This window comes from Callithrix jacchus, chromosome 17 (assembly GCF_049354715.1).
Source record: "Callithrix jacchus isolate 240 chromosome 17, calJac240_pri, whole genome shotgun sequence".
NCBI classification, from domain to species: Eukaryota; Metazoa; Chordata; class Mammalia; order Primates; family Cebidae; genus Callithrix; species Callithrix jacchus.
In genome coordinates, this window is record NC_133518.1 from 4,805,287 (window position 1) to 4,826,454 (window position 21,168).

The following is a 21,168-nucleotide window of genomic DNA, read 5'->3' on the forward strand; positions in this document are numbered from 1 at the left end:
GAAGAAAATGGTATGGTGGTAAATGTGGCCAAATCCTAGATCTTGAGGATTAAAACTAAAGTATCTGAAGCCTTTCAATCTGGGTGAGAGGCTACTACATAGTTACATGCCTGAATTCCATGCGAGAGAGTCACCGTGGTCTCACTGAGGTTCTCTATGGCTTTCTCTTTTCCATAATTACAAGAAAAAAAGATGAAAGCAGGTTTGCAGGAATCCCAATTGCACTGTGTCATACTGGAGGCTTTAGAACCATCAAAACAAAGTTTCTGATTTTGACTGTAGTCAAACACTTTCCCAGTAAGCAAAAAGAACTCAATAGACAGTTTTATTTGTTTTATAAATAGTTTAGTGAAGAAAATAATATATGTAACTTGTACTAACTGAATAATGTTTGACTAGTAAAACTATCACTGGATGTGCATGTTCTAAGCCTAAAAGACACACAGAAGTAAATAAAATTGATGCCACACCTTTATAAAAAAACACTTTCTAAATTGCAGGTATCATAATGAATGGAATCATTTAACAGGTGACTGTCAACAAGTGAAAGCTCTCGTCGCCTTCTAAAGGGATTTGCAGAATTTGCTCCCTAGATACTCAAGCTCCTGCAAACGTTGATCCATTGATGAATCATTAAATATTCTACAGGAAATCTTAATTACTATAATTGTCTGACCAATGCTGTTTTTGTGATTTTTTTTTACTATTCTCAATCTGTTCTTTTTTGTAAAATATTTTCAATGAAATGATTTTAAAATATTTTTGTAAACTAATTAGAAAGAGAGAAACAATATGACACATAACATTACAGTGTAAAAAAGCCTAAGATCTATCAATTACTAGGAATATGATTAAGGAAAGTTATCACATTTTTTATGTCTTATTATTTGCAACTGAAACATGGGAATGAAAAACAACAAACTCATAAATTGTTGTGAAAATTAAATTAGATAATGTATGGAAAGGATAATTCTCAAGTATGTACCTGCACATAATAGGTATTCAGTAAATGGAAGCCCTTTTATATTTTGTGACTCTCTTCAGTTTTCACTCTATCAGTCTCACTGTTACCCCAATTTTTGTAGCAGACACACAACAGGAATGCACACACACACACACACGTGCACATGGCTTCAAAAATATATTAATGTTTCTAATAATAAATTAGATAAATGGTAAAAAATGGACCCGCACTTTTTATTATTAATATCCAAATTTTGGATAACTTTTTCTCTGTCTTCTGGGTGGGAGAGAAATCCCAGCACATATTTCATAAACCAAGTTCTAGAGGTGCTTGATTTCATCCTTTGTTATAGCTTGGGAGTAAATAACCCAAGCAGTCAGGCTGGCAATAGAAGTTTGAATTTTACAAGCATAACGCAAAGGAGAAGGGGTTTGAGACACTGGATTCATCACAGCAGCAAACATTTTTGTGGCAGTACTTTGGCTGTGTGGCCTGAAGCTCATCGTCAAGAACATGCTGATCCTGCCTGTTTTCCAGACCTGCCCTGCCAGCTTTCTATGGACTCTGAGCTCCTGAAATCCTTCTGCATATGCCCGTTGTACTTGGAATCACAGTCATTTGTTTGCAACCGAGAACCTCCTCTAAGGAGGAGGGTGGAATTCTGAAGTCAGAAGATATTCTATGCTTCCTGATATTGATCTGTAATGAAATTTAATTAGAAATAGATGCTAGAGAGAAGAATTTCAAAATGTTCCCTAATGTCTTTTATAGAGCAAAAGCTAATATTAAGAAATTCACTTTTGGATCCAGGCAAATCCTCAGTCTATTCTTGGGGAAAATTACTACCATTAAATAAAATCAAAAGTCTGCCACCCAGCATGTTGGCTATTAGCACAGCTACTGATTTATAAGAAAAAGCTGGTTGCCAGATCAACATAAAAGCCAGACTACAACTCAGCCTTTATAAAAAAATCAAGAAGGAACTTCTTTTTTCTCTAGTCATCTCACTGTGGTGTTAATGGAGTATTTGTAAGATTCTAAGTCTTATAATGCCACCTCTTATTATGCTCTTAACTTACTTCTGGACAATTCTCAGTGCCCAAATCTTTCCTCATAGCTTAGAAAACTCATCCTAGTCTTTGAAAATGAGACTTTTTCATCTATAACTGTTTCTTGTATTTATAAAACAAAAAAATAGAAAAAAATCTATGATGTCTAAACAGTGCTTCAAGATGATGTATTCAGTAAAATATTGTATTATTATAAAAGCAAAATTAAAACCTCACATATAGACTGCAAATATAAACTTATTAACTTGAAGCTTTGAAAAAATAGCACAAGGGCTAGCCAAAGAGCTGCAAAGCTCTGGCTTAGGTTGGTTCCTTAGGAACAGAGCCTGAACTGGGGATTCTGATACGTAGTAAGAAGCTAAAGTTAGCAGCACAAAGTCCTGGCTTCAGTCTTTTATACGGCCACCTACACTTTTCACATCTCTGCAATTTTTGTGCGTCAAGCAACTCCCCCTACCTTTTATTTTTTTTCTCAAGCTAGTTTGCATTAGTTTTCAGTCATTTGCAGCCAAAAAATCTGTATTTTAAAAGTAGGGAATATTAATTTGAGAATTGCTCTCAATTTAAAAGATAAAGAGGCAAACAATAACCGGAGCCAGTTTCAAAAGAACAATGACAACAAAAAATGAGACCTAGCCTGGAAATCAGCATGCTCTAGATCTTCTGGGAATTATGATTCTTATGACATTCTATTACTTTATAAGCAAACTTTGCTAACTTCTGTGCCTCTGTGTGACGGTTCTGATTCATGTCTCAGAAAAAAGGAAATAACATCTATTACATAGAATTTACCTCCTAATTCTCTTCCTTCCTAGTTGTGTAAGCTTAGAGCAGTCACTTCCATCTTGGGGAGCCAAATGGAAAGCCCTATGTAAATAGCTGTCCACCTCAAAACCAAAGGCCCAGAGAGAGCCCTATTTCTTGTCAGAGCCATAGGACAGTAATCAAATAAATTCCAGAATGCCTGGTAAACTCTGTCCCCAAAACACCATGTGAATATGTGCACTTCTCCGCTCCAATCCCAGTTGTCACCACCTCTTACCTAGATGACTTCAACAGCCTTCTACCTGATCTCCCTACTCCCATTAGTGCCTTTCTGCAACTGAGCCCCACATCGCTGCCAGAAGGATGCTTCTGGGTTATTCTGGTACACTGCTTTATTTTCTTAATGGTATTTATCACAATCTGACTTCTAGTCTATTTGTTTATTGCCTCTCTCCTTCTTAGAATGCTAGTTCCCTAAGAACATGAAACTAATCTAACATTTTTATCACTACATTTTCTTTTAATAAGTTCATGTCCTTTGTAGGGACATGGATGAATCTGGAAACCATCATTCTAAGCAAACTGACACAAGAACAGAAAATCAAACGGCACACATCCTCACTCATAGGTGGGTATTGAACAATGAGAACACATGGACACAGGGAGGGATGCATCACACACTGGGGTCTGTTGGGGGGACTAAGGGAGGGACAGCAGGGGGTAGGGAGGTTGGGGAGGGATAACATAGAAAAAAATGCCAGATATAGGTGACGGGGGGATGGAGGCAGCAAACCACATTGCCATGTATGTACTTATGCAACAACCCTGCATGATCTGCACATGTGCCCCAGGACCTAAAGTATCATAAAAATAAATAAATAAATAAATATGTGTGTGTGTGTGTGTGTGTGTGTGTGTGTTCCTTTTGTCATTTTTTTCCCCTGGGTTTGACATAACAGATATTTTATAAGATGATATATATAATTTTTTGTTCACATGAACTGAAGTAGCAAAGTCCCTTTATGTTTGCCATATTTACAAAGTAAAGTGCCTGGCACAAAATGCACTGGAATCTAGGGCAGCTGTTGCATGTAAATGCACATGAACTTACATTGCTAATATCATTGTTGATCCACTTATAACTCGTGCAATAAAGTATGTATGCAGTGACTAAGTTTCAGTGAAAAATATAATCTTTGTGATTAAAAAAGTAAAATAGAAATAAATTTAGTATGGTTTTAACTAATCCAAAAGCTTGTATTAGCACTGAAGGGTGGAAGCAAAAGGGAGGACAGATTCTGACTCAGTCAATACAAGGGAAGTGATATTTTTCCAATAGAAAAAACAGCTGGGGAAGAAGGCAGCAAACCACATTGCCATGTATGCACCTATGTAACAATCTTGCATGTACTTCACATGTACCCTGAAATCTAAAATGCAATAAAATATGTATTTTTAAAAAAAGAAAGAACAGCTCAAGATGAATGGGGTATTCTTTTTTTTTTTTTTTTAGGAAAAGATTAATGTAGTTCCCACATACATTTCATATGACAATCTTACAGAAATGTTCCAAAACACATGGGCGTTATCTGGTTGTACTCATCACTAGCTGGCTAAGGCTTAAAGCAGAGATGTGTGACTGCATCTCTCGGGAGGGCCTCTGGTTCTTCCCTGGCTCAGGCTTGCTGGGGGCTGTGGGCCAGGGCTCTGGCCACCTAGAGGAGTGGGCGGCACAGCTGCAGAAGGTGGCCTTCTCTTAACCCTCTGACAGTGGAGCTCGGAGATTTCCTCTGAGGTCCTGAAGAGGCCCTGTGCCCAGGGGACCTCCTCCTCTGCCTCCCCAGGTAGGTGGTGCCAGCTGGCTCTTGGCCACACTCCAGTCAGGTGGGCACAGGTGTCCACTCCAGTGTGCTGCATGCTTGTGAGACCACCTGTTCTGGGACCAGCCCCCAAGCTCCTCCACCAAGACCTGGCGAGGGTCCTCCTCTGGCTCTCACAGAGGCCCCTGGCCCTGGACAGTCCTGGGGGCAGTGATGCCTGTGGCTGGAGAGGGATGGCCAACAGTGGGAAGCAGTTTGTGCCTGGTGCCTGATGACACTGAACCACGTGACAGACAGGGATTGCGGGCGGGCAGGGAACCCTGGGAACCCTTTCAGGTCCAGTGACCTTTTCCCAGATAGGCACTCTCCAGGCCTAGGTCAGACAGGGCCCCAATTCCTCAGTACCCCCTGACTCAGCCTGGAGGAACCTGGGGTGGGAAAGAAGTGGGGTCCCTGCCCCCACCTCAGAGGCCAGAACCACAGGTGAGGGACAGACACCTCGACAGAGCTGTGCCTGCTCAACGCTGGAGAGCATCTTAACCTAAGGAACCAAAACAAAGCCTTTGAAAATCAAAAGGAAAAAAGATGTAAAATACACACCCCACCAAACAGAAAGGGGGAAATGGGCAATGAAGATAGTGGTTAACAGCACGTCCAACAGGCCCAGTGTCTACACTCCTGTGGGCAGCTCCCCAGGCTGGGCAGGGGTCCCAGGCCTGTAGCCAAAGACCCCCTGGAGGGGGCAGAAGGCCAAGGGCCAGCTACTCCCCACAAGGGCTAGGCGCCACAGCAGGGAGAAAAGGGTGTGGGCGGGGCAAAGCCAGGGGCTCTGGCTGGATACGCAGGGTGAAGGAAGGAGGTCTCCAGTCCCAGTGAGAGGCTGTGAGGAGTCTTAATGTGCCATTTCAATTGAAAGGAGAAGAGGGAGGAAATGTTCTTATTTGTTTCGCCCATCAGTATGATGAGGTCTCATGTCCCAAAACACATTCAGGCAGTTTCTGAGTCTGCTTTTGAACAGGACACGCGGGTCCAGACTGTGGCCAGCCCAGTGGGGTGTGTGTTTCCCAGCCGGGCACCTGGAAGCTGCCTGTGGGGTTGGGGCGGGTGGGCAGGCGGATAGACAGACAAAGCAGCAGCCTGGTGTGCAGCTGGGCTCCCGGCCGCTATGTGCTCCCAGTCGTCTGCCCGTCCCCTTCGTCATTAGCACTGGCTGCAGTTGCCCCTGAAGGAGCCAGGACGTCGTCGTCACTGTCATCCTCCTCGTTGGATGGGGCTGCTCCAGGCTCCGGGGCGGGCATCTTGGCCACCTGCTCCCACTCCCCGAGGCTGCGTAAGGCCAGGATGCGGTGCTGCAGGGCTGCATACAGCTGACCTGTGTCCTTGGAGCTGGCCGAGATCAGGAAGACCTTCCCGCCCTGGTCCTCGGTGTCCATGGCCATGATGCGGATGCTCTTCTCGCTGGCCTTGTCGATCTGCATCTGGGCCCACAGCTTGGTGTTGAGGATCAGTCGCAGGCTCCCCTGGGTCCGCATTACTAGTCGGGACTGTAGCGTGCCATCGTCAGTGGACGCCATGTCATTGAGTCTGAGCAGCCCCCGGCCTCTCTCCACCCAGGACTGTGAGGCCTTGTCAAAGACGAAGAGCTTGCACTGCATCTGTAACACGTTGCTCTCCGCCTCCTCCCCGTGATGACTTCCACTTTTTTCCAACAAGCACTTCCGCTCCTTTGCCTTGGTGTAGGCGGCTGCCGACTTGGCCAGGGACTCTTTCTCGGGGGTGGCCTCTTGGGATGAGGACGTGGACCCCACGTTGGCAGCTGCATTTTCCCTACTGGCATCTGAACTGACCTCATTTAATTTTGGAAAGCTCAAAACTCGCTCACTCAAATTCTGGCCAAATACGAGTTTGTTGCTGGAGGCATCGGCACTATTGGTTGAGTTCTCTAAACTGGAACTGATACGCTGAAGGAAATAGTTTGTCCGGCTGGCGTGTCTGCACTGGGGTGTCCAGCACTCTCCATGTCGGCTTTGTCCGCACTCTCATTGATCAGCTTAACTCCGTCCCTCAAGTTCTGCCCAAGTACAAACGCTTGTTGTGTGGTGGGGTCTTTTTTCTCACAGGCTTCCTCTTCAGAGGCATCGCTGGACTCATTTTTCTGGGGCTCCTTCTCCTCAAGTGCACACACCTCATTGGCAGCTTGGGAAGGACTCTTCCCTGCAGGGTTGTCAGGGGATGCTGCTGGCACGGCCTCCATGCGGTCGGCTGGGAGGCTGACCCCATTGGTGCCACTGCTGGGGACCATCTGGGACAGCGCCTTTGGCTGCGGGGCCTGATCACTGCCATAGGAAGCACGCTCCGCTGCTTTTCCCTGGGCTCCTGGCTTGGCAGACCTGGCTGGGGGCCTGGCCGTGGATCAGCGTCGGCGGCTTCACCCAAATCCACTGCTCCTCTCCTCTGGCTCGGAGTCGGAATTGCCTGCAGATGGCTGGGCAGACCTGGCTGGGGGCCTGGCCGTGGATCAGCTTTGGCGGCTTCACCCGAAGCCACTGCTCCTTTCCTCTGGCTCGGAGTCGGAATTGCCTGCAGATGGCTGGGCAGACCTGCACTGGGGGCCTGGCCATGGACCAGCCTTGGCGGCTTCAACCCGAAGCCACTGCTCCTTTCCTCTGGCTCAGAGTCGGAGTTGCCTGCAGATGGCTTGCAGGAGCTTCATGGCATCATAATATCATTTTTCATACTGACTGTGAGGGTGGGAACTGGGTTAAAGAGAACGTTCTTTCTCGCTTCACAGGAGGCCAGTAATTTCCATCTTCTCGATCAGAATCTTCTCCGCCTTCAGGACTGGAGCCGCCAGCTGACCTCTTTTGTCCTTTATCCTTCTGAAACACAAAGACGGGCGGAGCAATGGCAGGCTTTTCTTCGTTCGCCAGGTCTGCCACCTTACTTCCTTAAGCCCTCCCACAAGGCCCCGTGCCGCCCGGGCTCGCCTGCTTTCTCGGAATGGGGTATTCTAAGGCATCATGGCATGTAGGAAACAGCTTGGCCTGTCAATCCCAGCCTGTTCACTTAATAGCTCTGCTACCTAGAGGAATCACTCATCCTCTCAGCTTTAGTTTTCTCATTATCTATAACTTTGGAGACAAGAATGCCTATTTCATAGAGTTATTGCAAAAAATAAAGAAAAGTATGTGCGAGAAACAGCCTGCCACAAAATTTCCTACTAATGAGGGTGTTCAGTAAAGTGGAAACAAACACAGCTGAAACAATTTCACTAAGAATATTCTAGAAAGACATCAACTATTAGATGAGTTGTTTTCCTAAATGACCTTTGTGAATTCATATTTTATAATGCCCACTATCTTGTTTTACAAATATAGGACAGTACAGAAAATCAATACAACTTGCCCAAAATGAAATACAAATTCTCATTCCTAATCTTAAGCAATATTCTTAGGTGTTTCTCCCTCTTCCTTCAGTCTCTATTTTACTGAATCTGTATTTCTTGACATTCTCAAATGTACTTCTACAAAAACAGACCTGCTTACCATTCCCAGCACATTCAGTTCAATGTTTTCCATGGTGTATCATCTGTACAGACCCACTGCCACTTCCCCTCTCCCACCAATTTTAAGCCAAGCTACTTCCCACTCTTTTTTTTAAAGCAACATTTGAGAAAAAAAGTTTTTCTTTTTATTAATGTCTCTACATCTCCATCTGCCCCCAGTCCTGGAGGGCTCTGATGCTCCACCCATCTAATCCATTAGGCAACCTCGAGTGGTCTGTTAAAACATAAAGCAGATCAAATCACTCCCCTAAAGCGTTTAGTTGTTTTCCATTGTACTTGTGGTAGAAATCTAAACTCACAAGCAAAAACGACAATGTTATGAATTACCTGGCCCTGCCTACCTCTCCACCTGGCCTTGCAGGCACTCTCCCTTTTATTCACTCTAATCCATCCATCTTGCCTTCTTTCAATTTCTCCAATGCTTCCAGTGTATTCCTACACTGATACCTTCACATCCTGCTCTTTCTTCCTTGAAGTCTTTTTTTTTTTTTTTTACTTTAAGTTCTAGGGTACATGTGCAGATCTTGCAGGGTTGTTACATAAGTATACACATGCCATAGTGGTTTGCTGCCCCCAACCCCCTGTCACCTACATTAGGTGTTTCTCCTAATGTTATCCCTCCCCAATCCCCCACCCCCGCTATCCCTCCCCTAGTTCTCCATCCCCCAACAGACCCTGGTGTGTGAAGTCTTATCTTTTAAGACTTATCATAAATGACCCTTTTTCAGAGATGCCCTCCCTAACCCCAATGTATCAACAGGAGACCTTTGACACTCTCCCAAAGCACCTTTCTCTTGCCTTCATAGTGCTCATTTTTGATGTATAAAAAGGTATGCCAGCATCCATCTGCACTTCTCTGGTCAAGTGGGCAGAGCAAATTACATTGGAGCAGAAGATTGAGAAGAATTACTTATTTTGGTAAATTTTGAATCGTTAGCTTTACATAGTGCAAATTGTGTGGCATAACAAAGGAAAACTCACACAACACTCTGTGGTATAGCCGGTCACTTGGGAAGAGGTCGATGGTACTTAAGGGGCTCAGCGCCTTCTGTGAAAGAAGAGACCAAGACACTGAACTTCTTCTCTCAAGATCTGAAGCCAAGAAACATGAAGCAGAGTGTATTTGGCCACATTCACTACGGGGAAAAGACATAAAAACCTTAAAAGAAAACTTATTGAAAGGAAAAAATTGGGTATGGTGGTGCACACCTAATAGTACTACTACTCAGAGGCTGAGGCTGGAGGAGCACTCGAGCTGCAGTGAATTATGATCGCACCACTCTACTGCAGCCTGGGTGATAGAGCAAGGCACTGTCTCAAAATAAATAAATTAAAAAGTAAAAGAAAGGGAAAGACAAATTTGTCAGGAGGTAATCTGTGTACCACCCATAGCCTAATGCCCCCAGAGGGAAGGCTGATTCCAGAACAGCATATGGCCTGAGGCCAGCAGCCCTTTGAGTCCATATACTCACTCTAGCAGTGGTTGTGCTCTGGAGAATTGCAGCTGAGCATTACGGCTGGAGTCATAGGTGTGAATTAATGTGCTCCCTAATTATGGAGCCCAAGCACAGACCCAGTACAGTTGGGGCCAGGCATGTTGCATTCGAGCAATTATGCAGCAGTGGACCAGCCTACATGAGGCCTAGCTCTTGTGTGGTAATAAGGGCAACCACAATAAGACTCATCAGACTAGTTACATTTGCTTATTGGAATGACTGTTTATCTACTGTCTTCTACCTTAGTAGACCAAAAGCTCCATGAAGGAAGATAGTGCTCTGTTTGGATTACCGTCAAGGCTACCATGAAGAGCTGCACAGATTGCATACTGCTCAACTCCAAAGATTGTCATTATCTTACAATATAATGTGAATAGCATCCTCTCGAGCAACGTAATTGCTCAATCTGTATGGCCACATGAATCAGCACTGGCCACCACTGTATTGCCAGGGTGATGAGAGTGTCAGTCACATAACAAGCTCTCAATAAATATTTATAGAAGCATTGGATGAAAGAATGTATGATCCATTTTGCCCACTTGTGTACATTTCTACGCTTCTTCCCATTAAGTCTTAAGGTATTTTCCCCCATGTATCTGAAATAGTATGTCCAATGGGGGCTATTTAATCTATTTAGAGGCACAGGAAGTGAGAAAGGAAGATTAGAGTTGTTCATTGTTTTATCTCACTGATGAGAAAAGGAAAGTCCAGCAAGATAAAGTGACTTAGATCACATGACAAAGCCATGACCAGACCCAGGTCTCTTGCCATCCAGTGTCTTATTCTCCTGTGGCCCTCACTTGCTTCTTCGATAAATTTCTTCTGTTCTTCTTATGAAGCAAAGAGGAGTCCTCACAAGTCAGGGGTCACATAATCACTGATGCTACCCTGTGGTTAAACAGCTGGCTGTTGAGGCATTCTTCTGTTTGGGAAAATATGAAAGTATATGATCTGCCAGAAGCTCTAACCCAAATAAGGTTGTTGGTAGCAAGATGTTACCAATAAAATTTCATACATCAAACAGCAATTAGAGCTTCACTTTACTGTCTTGTTACTTTCTCAGAATGATTCTTATCTTTTACAATCACTCTTTCATCATTTCAACATTAAAAACATACTTCTTTTTCTAAGTTTTTATGAATCACGATAGCAGCATATTCTCAACCAAGGAAAATGACAATAATTATGTATTCAGAAAGAAAGACAAAAAGATATACAAATCAAAGTTACTTTCAGGAAATAAAAAATTAGTGAAAAGTAGATTTTTAAAATTACACTTACTATTTGGGGACCAATTATTGTTTGAAATACACAGGCTTCCAGTTCCAACATGACTTTTTGTTTCTGTTTTACTGAGTTTTTAAAATAATAATGGTATTTGGTGGAAAATTTATCTTGTATTTATGTTGCATGACTTTTATCTAACTTAGTAGGTGTTTTCTTTTTTTCTAACATAAAGTGTGAATAATCAAGCCTCTGCTTCCATTTCTGCTACCATTTTTCATTTTAGATTGATGATGCTTCAAATATCTATCATAAAATCAGTTCTGCTGAAACAATATATAGATTTTAAGTTAGCACCCACATGAGTCACTGAATTGTTCTCCTTATAAATGTTGTCCCATACAATATCTGGGAGGGCTGCTGCATAGGAAAATAACACTTTGTGCTCTTTGCAGGCTGCAAATAATATTAATGTGCTGTCAGGACCTGCTCAGACTGTGTGAAGCAGTTTACAGCTCTGATTCGCACACTTTGGTCTGACTTAAGGCTTGTGTTAATTCAATTCTGGGCTGTCAGTCAGCAGCAGAGGTTCTTTTCAGCCCCAACATTCCTAATTACCTGTGAAAAGATAAAGACAACTAAGGGAGAGACTCTCTCAAGAAGTTTGCAGAATGGCTTGATCCCAGACAACAGTTAGATGCACAATTAATGCAACTCAAGATTCAGTTCCCAACAGGTGTGTGCACATATAAGATAACAGGAGGAAGACCTGACTGGAAACAGCTCACATGTGACAATGTGGGTGCTAGCAAGACCCACATTCAAGCCCAACACAGAGGAATGACTATTTAGGTGGGGAGGGGAGCAGCTCACTGCAGGTGAGTCCTCCCCTTCTTAGGGCCATAGAGCAGAAAAGAGCATTCCAGACTTGTGTCAGAGGTCTTCAGGACGCAAGGTACTAGCTTCTCCCTCAGATGTAAGGGAAAGGGGAAATGGGATCAGTGTGTTTTGGAGTTAGAGAGCTAACTAGAAGCTGTAAAGAGGAATAAATTACAGGGCTGAGAGAGTGCAGAGCAGAGACGGTGGCAGGGGGAGGGAAGAAGGGATGAATTATGCACAGGTGGTTTACCATTTTTCTTTCTTTCTGTTTTTGAAGGCTGCATTCCCTACCACATTTTTTTCCCCAGTCAACTATAACTAATCAAGCTGTGAAACACTACTCTCCTCTTTTCTCCAGTTTACTAAGGGAAAGATCTATCTCAACACAAGAGCCAACATTACTATCCAGTAAAACATCACAATAGTATTCCTAATATGGAAGGAATATTCCCAGCTTGCTACAAGACTCGGTAATAAAGCATTTTTATAGTAATATGCTACCCAATTATTTTCACATATTAATTTTGTTGGTTTTCATTATAATACTGTGAAATGAACTGAGTAGACGTTTTTATTTCTGTTTTCCAAAAAAGAAAAGAAAAGAAAAGAAAATGATTCACAAAGACATTAAGTGAATTGTCTAAGGTCAAAAACTAATTGCTTATTTACATGGGACCAAACCCTGTCTTCTGATTTGGTTGCTCAAGTATTCAGTCAAGGCCGTGGGGGTGGCTCAGGCCTATAATGCCACAGCACTTTGAGAGGCTGAGGCAGGTGGATCACAGGAGAACAGGAGTTTGAGACCAAACTGGCCAACATGGTGAAGTCCCGTCTCTACTAAAAAAATACAAAAATTAGCCAGGCATGTGGTGGTGCATTCCTGTAATCCCAGCTACTCGGGAGGCTGAGGCATGATAATCGTTTGAACCCCGGAGGCAGAGGTTGCAGTGAGCCAAGATTGTGCCAGTGCACTCTAACCTGGGCAACAGCAAGACTCTGTCTCAAAAATAAATAAATAAATAAAAATATAGTATTCAGTCAATAAGCATGTATTGGGCAGATCTTACAGGGCAAGTAGTTATGATCATTTCTAGGAAACAAATAATGTGCAAGACAGACACTGTACTTGCCCTTAGCAGAATGAAACATTGGAAAGACAATAAATCAACGTCTCCAATTAAGTGTGACTCAGACTACAAGAGGAACATGCAGGGTATCGTGAGATAAAATGGTCAGGGCACCTAACCACAGCCTAGAGAGGATGAAAGAAGGCTTCACTAGAAAGGTACTTCTAACTCGAAATCTTAGCCAATCCAAGAGAGGTGGGTGCTTCGCAGATGCTGTTGAATGGCTGAGGGGCAAAGTGGCAATGGAAAATGGAGAGGGAAGTGTTCTGTGTAAAGAGAGCAGGGTGCAGGAATTCACAGAGAATGTCCACTCTGTAGTGCTACTTCTATGTTGTATGTATCTCAGTCATATGCTGTCCAACTGTCATTTCTGTGTAAGCATAAATTACAGATGTTTCTCAACTTACAGCAGGGTTATATCTGGGTAAATTTTTTGTAAGTTGAAAATGTTGTTACGTTGAATATATTGTAAAGTCAAAGATGTGTTTAATACACCTAACCTTCTAAACATCATAGCTTAGCCTTGCTTACCTTAAACATGCTCAGACCACTTACATTAGCCTACAGTTGGGCAAAATCATCTGGTAGCACAGTCCACCGTGGAGTACTGGTTGCTTACCTTGTGTTTGTGTGGCTGACTGGGAGTTGTGCATGCATCACCAGGAAGTATCACACTGCATATCACCAGCCCGATACAAGATCAACATTAAAAATTCCAAGTACAGTTTCTACTGAATGTGCATTCCTTTCACACCATCGTAAAGTTGAAAAATCCTAAGCCGGAGACTGTCTGTACTATGTTTACAGTAAAATGTTGTCATATGCTTAGGGGACAAGATGTAAGAGGAACCCCCTCCCAAATTAGATTCCTTCATCAGTTACCATCTTTTTGAAAGTTGAAATTTTCTAGGGAAAAGGACTTGAGAGATTGTCTAATCATTCTCAAGAAGCATAACTGGGAGGATTTGAAATACAAACTTCCTTCCTATCTCTTTGAAAAGGAATTGGAAAAAATGGGAGAGTAAGAATTTGACATTTTACCGTTATAGATCTCAGAGTTGCAAGGCATGAGTAGATAAATGTGGAGCACTAGCAGGTTGCAAAAATGCTATACAGATGTAAAGAGATTTAGGAAGGACTTCCCTGCATTTCTTTCCTGCAGTGCAAGGGAACTAAAAACTGAAACTTAGCACCCAGTATTCTTTACCTATCATCACTCTGCACACTCAGATGAATCATAGTCTGTTACAGATGCTTGTGTTGAATGGCTCTGAGTGGTAGCCCAGAAAACTAAACCTATGGAAACTTTTATGATTAAGTTGTTGACCTTCACAGCTTTTTCAAAAGAGAAGGGTCAGTGACTCACAATTATATTGCAACTTCAGACCATGTGAATTTCCTCAAAGATGATGGCTTAAGAAGTGTTTAATTCTTGGCTCTTTTTGATAAACTCAAAATTTCAAAATCTGCATTTCCTAGCCCTGATTTATCTCATTAATCTTCAAGTTACATTGGATTCTGGATATATCATTTACATAATCCACCATCGACCCATATGTACTGTGTTCACATGTCCAGTCACTCAGGGAGTTCCATCCTTGTTTAGCATCTACCAAACAGTTCCCCTTCCAAATTGCCCATTTTGGTTCATTGAACCATGATTCCCCCAGAGAAGAGAATTTGAGAATACTAAAAATGGAAAAAGATACTAGCTCTATTAGTCCTACTTCTGTGTTTATAGATAGGAGAATATATAAATCCCCTATTGCTGCTGTTAGGATTAGAATTCCTGGCCTCTATCTATGCTAAACAAACAAACAAATAAGCAACAACAAGAATGAAAACTAAAATTGAAAATCAGATATCCTGAATTAGAAATATGATTCCAATATTCTTTGTACTCAAATTCTTCATCTGAATGATGTAGATAATAGTGGAAATCTTACAGGATGCAATTAAATGACACAATGTATGGAAACACATTTATCACAGCTCATAAGACACAGTAGACACTCAGTGTTTGTTGAATCAATGGCTCCTTAAAATCAACCACTTCTAATAGCATCAGTTCTCTTTTATGTTTCCTTCTCTAACTCAGCTCTTCTCACTGTTTCTCCCCTAAGGCCCTAACCAACCTTAGCAAGTCATAACTGATCTCACATTCTCATTTTCCAGCCTAAATCTATCCACACTGTACAACTCTGCCAATAATCTCTTTTCCCTACTCAAAAACCCAAAAGGAAGGTTCTACTGCCTACAGGCAAAAGAGCGAAGTCCTCATCTTGTCATTCAATCATCTAAGTTTGTTTTCTTGCTCATTTTCAAACCATCATTCCCATTGATCTAGTTAGTGTGCGCCCTTTGTTCTCATTGGGCTGGGTTTTGGGACACACTTGCTGTCAGTCATGAAGTCAAGTTATGCCATTTCACCTCTTCCTAGAAATCTACTCTGGCAAATTCAGATGGACTATTTTGAATGAAACAAAGTACCATTGTTTTTTAAATATTTCAGTCATAAATATGAAAATTCTGCTTTTCTGAACAGATTATAACATTAATCACTTTTATAATCATAGAATATTTTGTTGACCTTCACAGTTTTTAAAGAGAAATATTACAGAATATTTTCCTACAATGTGGATTCATATGTTTACTCATTTTCTCTGAAGCAACATCCTGAATATCAGAGAAAGTTAGAGGCAGAAGAGATTAGCTATTGAATAATATTTTTATGTGCTGTCAAACAATGTTATTTCTGAAAAGTAGTTCATCACACATATCTACCACATGTGGCATATTAAAGGCAAATTTCACTTGTCAAAATAAATCAGTGATTCCCTAACTAAAAAAATATTTTGAATCACAACTACCTTGTGAAATATCTTCTTGAATTGAAACATCCCTGTTTGGATTTGTGGTTAATGAGCAGGGAATTCATTGGTTCAAGATTAAAGGCAACAGTTTTTAAGGCTGCTTTTATCCAGTTCCAAGATTGATGATGAGAAACTGTTTGTTGCTCACATCTCACTTTTCACAATGTTGATAACTGGCTTTATATTTACTGTTTTTGAGATAGCTTACAGAATTAGCCACATTCTACCCATTTGGGAGTGCCAAGTTATAAAAGTACAAAATGTACTCACGACTTCTTTCGAACAAAATCCTAAGGTTATTCCCACTTCTGGAAATTTAGCAATCATGTCAAAAAACTGAACTATGGTGAACATCGTTCATAAAATATAAACCAATAATGACAAAAGTCAAATAGATTGCAGTGCTGAATCAACTGGCTGATTGCAGCAGAAGGACAACGTGATGCTTTACGTAAGCAGTAACTAAGAACTGCAGATCATCGATCATGGTGACATTGTTTCCCACTGTACTCTCTTAATTTCACATTTTATGTTGGATTTTGCAAAGTCTCTGAGAAAAAGATAAAGGAAACTAACTATCATTTAAGGATACACAAACCTCTAAGTATTTATGTAGTGGGAACTTGTAGCAGTTCGGACATTTTCTTATTATGGTATTCCTGCCCTACCAAGTTTTCCTGCAGTAACAACTGAATATTTGTTACAGTCATGATAGCCTTCCAGGATATACTCAGGGTCCTTTTGAGTAAGAAGTTGGGACAATTAGAATAGTATCCTGTACTCAACTTACCAAAAGCTAACAGGAAATCTATATTTTACCCATAGTTAGAAAAAAAGTGTTAAAAAATCTCTCATTTTAACACCAATATGCTGCAAATTAAATTCACTAAATTCAAGTGTTTTTATTCTTACAGTTCTCTATTAAGAAAGCAGCTTTGCCAGTTTCTTTTCTTTGAAATAATTCCAACTTTGTACAGTAAATCTTTTTAAAGATATTTGAAGACTTTTTTTTTGAGACAAAGTCTTGCTCTGTCGTCCAGGTTGGGATGCAGTGGCTCAATCTTGGCTCATGGAAACCTCCGCCTCCCAGGCTCAAGCAATTCTCCTGCCTCTGCCACCCAAGTAACTGAGATTACAGGTGCATGTCACCATGGTAGGCTAATTTTTATATTTTTAGTAGAGGCAGGGTTTCACTATGTTGGCCAGGCTAGTCTCGAACTTCTGCCCTCAGATGATCCACCCACCTCAGCCTCCCAAAGTGCTGTTATTACAGGTGTGAGCCACCATGCCCGGCTGATGGAGCCTTTTTGTTTAAAAAGTTTCTGTTTTGAAACTTTAAATTTCTCCTAGGCCTGGCGTGGTGGCTCATGCCTGTAATCCCAGCAGTTTGGATGGCTGAGGCAGGTGGATCACTTCAGGTCAGGAGTTCAAGACCAGCCTGGTCAACATGGTGAAATCCCATCTTTACTAAAAATACAAAAATTAGCCATGTGTGGTGGCTGGTGCCTGTAATCACAGTGACTGGAGAGGCTGAGGCAGGATAATCACTTGAACCTGGGAGGTGGAGGCTTCAGAGAGCTGAGATCTTGCCACTGCACTCCAGCCTGGGCGACAGAGCAAGATTCTGTCTAAAAAAAATTCTTTTTGATATGATTACATGTTGAATTTATTTAATGTTTCTATAACTGAATTAATAAAGTGCCCAGTAAATGCTATAAATCAATAAGTATTGTCTGAATGAAAATAAATTGAAATTAAATAAGATTAGTTTCAAATATAGTCTTTCTTGAAAGAGTGAGTTTGGCCATCCTAAATTACAGTTTTTAAGATTGATCTACTTTGTTTCTGAGGTCACCATACTCATGGCACTAGAATTAAAGTGTCTGAATAAAAAACACACTATATGATTTCTCTTTGACTTAAAAAATATATACAAATAATAAATTATAAGTCTGATTAACTGTATGGGCCTTTTGTTCAATTGATTTAACTGTTTTTTCTCCTAGGATATAAATCATGTGATACAGCAAACTCAAAGATGTGGGACTCAAATGACACTTGTAAAAAATTCAGATACCCTGTTTGCCTTTATAGTTACTAATTACCATACTTTAATAAAGTGATTATTATTTAGAGCTCTTCCTACCTAGTTGGCCACTTATTTACTCCATTCCTCAGCCGTAGAAGTAAACACTCCATGTCTAAAATTGGTGCTGGTTTTGATAAGCCATAGTGATGACATCAGCCTGAGTTCCAACTCCTGGAATAAAGAACTGTGACCATGCAGTGACTTGTGGGCAGTTAGGTCCCAACATAACTCTCCTCGTCCTCTCATGCCACTGATTTGGAGCCAAGATTTGTGCTCCTAGATACCAAACCAGGTGAAAGGAATTACATTTCTATTTTCAAATGCAAGGGATTTAAAACTATATATGGCACACAAAAAAGTCAACGTATTTAATGCCTAATGCCACTGAACTGTACACATGATGATGGTTAAAACTCCAAATTGTATGTAATATATTAGACCACAAGTAGAAAAAAAATGTGTTCATGTGTTTCAAAGGTTTTCCATGATTATATAATATATATAGTTGGTTATACCTTCTGAAAGTGACCAGATCACTCTTTCTGCAACATCTGTTTACCCAGGCTCCCCAGGGCCTAAGTAAGTAAGCATCTATTCTTCAGGAATTAGTAAACAGCACTTATTAGCTAAAAGTAACACAGACAAAAAACAAACAAACCTCAAAAATACCATGTAAAGGCAGGTGTTGGACAAGGAGCCTATGAAAACACCCCTTGCTCCTCCACATTGCTCTGGTGTGAGAAGCTAGGACATGAAGAAACCCCTACCTCCTCCTATCTCAGGAATACCCAATCCTGCTTGATTGCAACAAGGGTAAGTAAATGCTGACCTGAAGGAGCTGCTGGGCTTCCGAACCCCAGACTGTTGTTCAGGCACTTCCTAGAGGGTCAAGCACCATGCCAAAGGCCTGAGGAGGCAACTCGCATCTTTCATTCTGCTGCCTCATTAAGAGTGGACCTAGGTCGGGCGCGGTGGCTCACCCTGTAATATTAGCACTTTGAGAGGCCAAGCGGGGCTGATCACGAGGTCAGGAGATGGAGACCATCCTAACACGGTGAAACCCAGTCTCTACTAAAAACACAAAAAATAAGCCAGTGCGGTGGCGCATGTCTGTAATCCCAGCGACTCAGGAGGCTGAGGCAGGAGAATTGCTTGAACCCGGGAAGCGGAGGTTGCAGTGAGCCAAGATCGCGCCATTGCACCCTAGCCTGGGTGACAGAGAGAGACTCAGTCAGAAGAAAGAAAGGAGGAAAGAAAGGAAGAAAGAAAGAAAGGAAGAAAGAAAGAAAGAAAGTGAACCTTGAAGGCGCCCAAGAAAGAAAGAGAAAGTGAACCTTGAAGGCGCCCATAGGTCACGCAGTGTTTTGGAAGCTACAAGAGGGCTATATCTGTCTGGGATTGCAGACCGAAAATCGCATTAACTTGAGAGAGGTATTTTAAATAAAGAAGCTCTCCCACCACCCACCCACACAGGCTACAGTTATCATAGTTATCATAGTCATTCTGCTCTTATTGCACCCACGACAAACTTCTATCTCTGCATAGAAAATATGTCATTTTAATGACATATCCTGCGCCCAGACTATAATGTGAGCAGCCCTGTGATCTCTATGTGCGCATAACCAGTGCCTAACGCGAGTCCTGGCTCTTGGAAGGCACTCAGCGAGTCGGGGAGTAAGTGAGGAGCTCACCTCTGCAGCTGTACCCAAGACAGCGTGGGCAGGAGCAGAGGACACTCCAGTGCTCTGCGGTTGCAAACACACCCCTGCAGGTGCTGCCATTTCTAGAACACGCACCCCGACTTCCCCCAACCCTGGAACTACCTACCAGTAGCGGAGACCAGCAGACCGACAGCATGCACATGATCCCCATGAGCTGAATGGCGGTCTCGGTCGTGATGTGGCCCCACTGGGCACTGGACTGAGATGCCGTGGCCTTGGCCCGGCAGCGGGACACCAGGCCCTTAATGGTGGCCAGGTTGCAGGCAAAGGTGATTGTCAGCGCCAAGAGCCCAAGGAAGGCAAAGGCAGAGGGGAAGAAAAGGTTGCCCCAGTTATGGGAAGAGCTAGTCCCGTTGCCCCCCTCGCCTGGTGCTGATGAAGAACCACATCCCGGGCCACTGCACCGTGTACTGTCCCACTCCCAGCACGGGCAGCAGGGAGAAGGCGAGCACGGCCAGCCACACGCCGAGCAGCACAGCGCAGGTGGCGCGCGTACCAGTGCGGCGCCCTGATGGCCAGCGCCCGCTTGACGGCCATGGCTCTGGCGATGAACAGCGAGGAGAGCCGGAACACAGTCATGGTCAGCCCGAAGAACGTGCAGAGCCTCCCAGATGCGTCGAGCTGCTCCCAGCGCTGCTTGGACAGGTACACGACGATGACCACCCGGGTGGTGAGAAGCTGCCCGACCAGGTCGCTGAGCGCCAGCCATCCGATGCACAGCGGGAAGGACTTCTTGCGCTTGCTCTCCCGGCGCGGGTAGCTGCGCGACACTAGCAGCATGGCCAGAGCGTTGCCCACGAAACCCGTGAGCAGCATGGTGATCAGGAAGGCCACGGACACCGATCCGCAATCCTCGCCGGACCCTAGACGGCGCGTAAGGGTGACCCGCGCCTCGGCGGAGCGCTCGGGTGCCCACATGCCAGTGTAGGAGTGGTTGGGGCGGGTGCAGAAGGAGGCACCCCCTCCGTAGCCCCGGGTCTCCTTCATGTTGGCTTCGAGGTGAGGAGGGGATGGCGTTTAGAAAGCCGCAACGGGACGGGGCAGCAGCGGGGCGGGCGGCGGCGGAGGTCGGCTGCTACAACGGCTGGGGCTGGGCTGCCCTCCATGGTGTGGGGGCGCAGCCGCCGCCCTACTCCGCTACTGAGGCCGCGATCGCTGCGGCGCCAGGGCTCACTGGCCCCGGAGGCAGCCGCGCCTTCCTCTCCGAGAAACCTCTGGCTCCGAGGCGTGCAGAGGTGCCAGGTCCCCTGTGTAAGGCCGAGGGGGCGGGGCGCCCGTGGGTGTGGACAGAACCGAGGTGGGAGGAGGGTGCAAAGCAACTGAGCGTCTCTCTTGGCTGTTGCCTAACCTGAACGCCTGGGTTGAGAAAACCCTCAGACGGGCTCCTCTGAAATGCCCTGCTCCTGGCCGGACACGGGGCCCACTGGGCGCCTCCTACAGTTCCCTGCCAAAGTGTCGGGGGCGGCAAGCAGCTAGTAAGTCTCACTGGGCTTGGGGACCCCAGCAAGCTGCTGAGCGCTCGTCCTCCTGCGTCTTCGACCACAAACGCTCCTACAGGGACCGGATCCTTCTCCC

The 21,168-nt window shown here is 43.7% G+C and overlaps 2 pseudogenes across 1 annotated transcript in view; both read right to left on the reverse strand.

Annotated features, from left to right (window-relative positions):
* LOC144580000 (prostaglandin E2 receptor EP3 subtype-like) overlaps positions 1–20,608 on the reverse strand; it is a 45,074-nt pseudogene extending 24,466 nt beyond the window's left edge. Inside the window, exon 1 of the transcript XR_013528813.1 lies at positions 19,700–20,608. The product of XR_013528813.1 is annotated as a prostaglandin E2 receptor EP3 subtype-like (transcript). The remainder of the gene's footprint in view (positions 1–19,699) is intronic.
* Positions 5,689–6,948, reverse strand: LOC128930947 (ran-binding protein 3 pseudogene; annotated as a pseudogene).
* Positions 20,609–21,168: the final 560 nt, after the last annotated feature.